Source organism: Oncorhynchus tshawytscha, linkage group LG26 (assembly GCF_018296145.1).
Source record: "Oncorhynchus tshawytscha isolate Ot180627B linkage group LG26, Otsh_v2.0, whole genome shotgun sequence".
Lineage (NCBI taxonomy): Eukaryota > Metazoa > Chordata > Actinopteri > Salmoniformes > Salmonidae > Oncorhynchus > Oncorhynchus tshawytscha.
Genome location: NC_056454.1, coordinates 30118492 through 30123828, shown reverse-complemented (window position 1 = coordinate 30123828; position 5337 = coordinate 30118492).

The following is a 5337-nucleotide window of genomic DNA, read 5'->3' as shown; positions in this document are numbered from 1 at the left end:
TCTCTCCGGGATACCATCTTCTGGGCTCCGGGGCCTTGCTGTATCCTGTGGGGATCAAAAACTGAACTCCCTTCTGTTACCTCTGGTGCCGTTCCCAACTATATGGGAGTCCTTTCCTCCCCCAGTCTCTCCCCTGTGTGCTGCCCTTCTGGCAGCTTTATGGGACTTGTACAGCTGGTGAGCAATCAGCCCTTGAATACTCACCAATCCCCAATCAGCCCCAATTAGTCCTGGCCCGAGGGCCTGTCAAGATCTGGCATGTCCAGCAGATGGAGCCATCGCCTCGTGATGTATACTCCGTCTGTCAACAGGCCTCGGCGAGTCTCCCCCTGGTGGCTGACCTGCTGTACGCCACAGTATGTACAGTCACTGTGGGGACAACGTCATCGATGAACTTATTGATGAAGCCAGTGACTGATGTGTTGTACAAATCAATGCCATGGGAAGAATCCCAGAACATGTTCCAGTCTGTGCTATCAAAATAATCCTGTAGCTTAGCATCTGCTTCATCTGACCACTTTTTTATTGACCGAGGCACTGGTGCTTCCTGCTTTAGTTTTTGCTTGTAAGCAGGAATCAGGAGGATAGAATTATGGTCAGATTTGCCAAATGTAGGGTGAGGAAGAGCTTTGTATGCTTCTCTGTGTGTGGAGTAAAGGTGGTCTAGGATTGTGCGTTAAGGTGTGCCCTAACCACAGGAATGAAACAGACATGCAAAGTATTTTATAAGAGTCTTCTTCTCTTTGTCTGTCCCTCCTTTCTCTCAGTTTAAGTCTGTGGAGGAGTCTCTCTGTCCCCAGGATCCGTTATATGTGGATGGCAGCAGGGTGCACACGCATAGAGTACATGTTTTATCTTTAAACATATCGACGTGCAATGGTGTAAAGTACTTAAAATACTTTAAAGTACTACTTAAGTAGTTTTTGGGAGTATCTGTACTTTCTAATTGATATTTTTGCTAACTTTTACTTTTACTTCACTACCTTCCTAAAGAAAATAATGTACTTTTTAATCCATACATTTTCCCTGACACCAAAAAGTACTCGTTACATTTAGACAGGAAAATGGTCCAATTCACACACTTATCAAGAGAACATCCCTGGTCATCCCTACTGCCTCTGATCTGGCAGACTCACTAAACACAAATGTTTTGTTTGTAAATGATGTGTGAGTGTTGGAGTGTGCCCCTGGCTATCAGCAAATATATTTTGTATTGTGTCCCATCTGGTTTGCTTAATATAAGGAATTTTAAATGGTTTGTGCTTATATTTTTGATATTTTAGTACATTTTAGCAATTCCATTGACTTTTGATACTTAAGTATATTTCAAACCAAATACCTTTAGACTTTTACTCAAGTAGTATTTTACTGGGTGACTTTCACTTTGACTTGAGTCATTTTTTATTAAGATATCTTTACTTATACTCAAGTAGGACAATTGAGTATTTTTTTCAATGTGGCATGAGTTAGTGATATAAAGATAGACTCCCTCATACCCAGCAACACCTCTGTACTGTCTCATGGCTCTGTTCCTAGTTCCCTGCTACCACCCACCCCCTCGCAATGTTCTTATTCCACAGCTTTATATAAATAAATCTCCTCTCCAACCTCCCACTGAAGTCACAATCACAACCACATCAATATTACTCACCATTTAATGGAACTCTGTCACCCGGTTTCCTGGGATTCGTCATAAACAATAGATTACACTTTGTGAACACCGCATGTTTGGATCTGTGTATTCAAACAACCCAGCTAGAATATAATGTTCTGAGAACCATAAGTTTCTTAGAGCTTGGCGAGAGCGTGATTGTCCTATAGTTATGATGCATTCAACCTTCACAGAACTTTCTGGGAATGGAGTAGAATAGTTGCTTGGCATTATAAACTGGGTGGTTCGAGCCCTGAATGATGATTGGCTGACAGCCGTGGTATATCAGACCGTATACCACAGGCATGACAAAACATGTATTTTTACTGCTCTAATTACGTTGGTAACCAGTTTATAACAGCAATAAGGCATCTCGGGGGTTTGTGGTATATGGCCAACATACCACGGCTAAGGGCTGTATCCAGGCACTCTGCGTTGCGTTGTGCTTAAGAACAGTCCTTAGCCGTGGTATATTGCCCATATACTACACCCCCTCAGGCCTTATTGCTTCATTAGAACATTTTCCGCACACACAGGTGTCAAACTCATTCCACGGAAAACCGAGTCTCTGCTGGTTTTTGCCCCTCCCTTGTACTTCATTGATGAATTAAAAACACTAATTAGTAAGGAACTCTCCACATCTGGTTGTCTAGGGCTTAATTGAAAGGAAAAAACAAAAACCTGCAGACACTCTGCCCTTAGAGGAATGAGTTTGACACTGCTGCTTTAACAGAATGTTTCCCAAAAGCTAAAAAATTACATTTAATTACATTCAGCTTTGTATACAGTGGGGCAAAAAAGTATTTAGTCAGCCACCAATTGTGCAAGATCTCCCACTTAAAAAGATGAGAGAGGCCTGTAATTTTCATCATAGGTACACCTCAACTATGACAGACAAAATGAGAAAAAAAATCACATTGTAGGATTTTTTATGAATTTATTTTCAAATTATGGTGGAAAAAAACTTTTGTTATTGACCAAATACTTAATCTCAATACTTTGTTATATACCCTTTGTTGGCAATGACAGAGGTCAAACGTTTTCTGTAAGTCTTCACAAGGTTTTCACACACTGTTGCTGGTATTTTGGCCCATTCCTCCATGCAGATCTCCTCTAGAGCAGTGATGTTTTGGGGCTGTTGCTGGGCAACACAGACTTTCAACTCCCTCCAAAGATTTTCTATGGGGTTGAGATCTGGAGACTGGCTAGGCCATTGAAATGCTTCTTCACTCCTTCGTTGCCCGGGCGGTGTATTTGGGATCATTGTCATGCTGAAAGACCCGGCCATGTTTCATCTTCAATGCCCTTGCTGATGGAAGGAGGTTTTCACTCAAAATCTCACGATACATGGCCCCATTCATTCTTTCCTTTACATGGATCAGTCGTCCTGGTCCCTTTGCAGAAAAACAGCCCCAAAGCATGATGTTTCCACCCCCATGCTTCACAGTAGGTATGGTGTTCTTTGGATGCAACTCAGCATTCTTTGTCCTCCAAACACGACGAGTTGAGTTTTTACCAAAAAGTTCTATTTTGGTTTCATCTGACCATATGACATTCTCCCAATCTTCTTCTGGATCATCCAAATGCTCTCTAGCAAACTTCAGATGGGCATGGACATGTACTGGCTTAAGCAGGGGGACACGTCTGGCACTGCAGGATTTGAGTCCCTGGCGGCGTAGTGTATTACTGATGGTAGGGCTTTATTACTTTGGTCCCAGCTCTCTGCAGGTCATTCACTAGGTCCCCCCGTGTGTTTCTGGGATTTTTGCTCACCGTTCTTGTGATCATTTTGACCCCACGGGGTGAGATCTTGTGTGGAGCCCCAGATCGAGGGAGATTATCAGTGGTCTTGTATGTCTTCCATTTCCTAATAATTGCTCCCACAGTTGATTTCTTCAAACCAAGCTGCTTACCTATTGCAGATTCAGTCTTCCCAGCCTGGTGCAGGTCTACAATTTTGTTTCTGGTGTCCTTTGACAGCTCTTTGGTCTTGGCCATAGTGGAGTTTGGAGTGTGACTGTTTGAGGTTGTGGACAGGTGTCTTTTATACTGATAACAAGTTCAAACAGGTGCCATTAATACAGGTAACGAGTGTAGGACAGAGGAGCCTCTAAAAGAATAAGTTACAGGTCTGTGAGAGCCAGAAATCTTGCTTGTTTGTAGGTGACCAAATACTTATTTTCCACCAAAATTTGCAAATAAATTAATTAAAAATCCTACAATGTGATTTTCTGGATTTTCTAATTTTGTCTGTCATAGTTGAAGTGTACCTATGATGAAAATTACAGGCCTCTCTCATTTTTTTAAGTGGGAGAACTTGCACAATTGGTGGCTGACTAAATACTTTTTTGCCCCACTGCATGTTAAAATAACATGGCATGCTACAGTAGCTCGTCCTGGTGGGGCAGTGGACTAACTCCATGTATAAAGAAGAGAAGATCATAGGTTCAAATGTCACTGATGTGTCCACGGGTCCTATCTGTGGTTGGAGTTCAAAACAGTAAACCTAAGCTAGCAGTCTTATTAAAACATGTTGCCAGAACAGGCCACCTTGTTACTTCCATTCTCAGAACTTTTTACCAGTCAAGAAACAGCTTCATTCCTAGAACCAATTGGGAACCGAAAACGTACATTCCCACAACTTCCAAGAAACCAAATGTGCTAGCTCCGAAAGCAGTGTTCAAATAACAAAAATGGTCTCAAATAAGAAGTTGTGCCAATGCTGAGACAGATGAGAGAAGTTAGAACTCTTAGATGAAGTTCTAAATTCCTCAACATTCTGCCTGTCTGCACGGAGTAGCCAGGAAACAGTGTTTCTTTAGAGCGTTAGGTATTGTTAGACTTTCAACTTCCTCTTATATAGAACTTACTGTCTGCAGCCCTAACTCTATACCCTGGCTAGGCATCATACCCTGGGCTTGGCCTGACTAGAGAGAGAAGGTGGGCCTCACTGCAGTGTGGACCGGTAGAGTCTTGGACCGGGTACAGTGGTATAGATCTGTTGGCAGGGCTGCAGTGTGGATCTTTCCACTTCCCCTCTCTAACTAATGCTGAGGCTGTAGCTAGCAGCTTCAACACACCTGCAGGAGAAGAGCTGCCCTAACGACACACACTCAGACTGAATGTATAGATATAGAATTGGAATTTTATCGGCACATATTTGTCTTTTCCCTGGATGTCATATATCTAATTGAAGCGATGGAGTGTGCTTTCTCTAGTAAGTAGACCAGAAGATAAAACAGAAACTCTGGATCTGGTCCCAGAGAGACTCATCGTGTATGCACTGCTCACTGTCCTCGTCGAGAGGAGAGAAGGAAGGAGGGAGTAGAGCGAGGGGAAGAGAGAAGGAAGGAGAAAGAAGAGAGAAGGAATGAGAGAGGAGAGAAGGAAGGAGAGAGAGGAGAGAAGGAAGGAGAGAGAAGAGAGAAGGAAGGAGAGAGAAGAGAGAGAAGGAAGGAGATAGGAGAGAAGGAAGGAGGAAGGGGAGAGAGGAGAGAAGGAAGGAGAGAGAGAAGAGAGAGAAGGAAGGAGATAGGAGAGAAGGAAGGAGGAAGGGAGAGAGGAGAGAAGGAAGGAGAGAAGGAAGGAGAGAGAAGAGAGAGAAGGAATGAGAGAGAGAGAGAAGGAAGGAGATAGGAGAGAAGGAAGGAGAGAGAGAGAGAAGGAAGGAGATAGGAGAGAAGGAA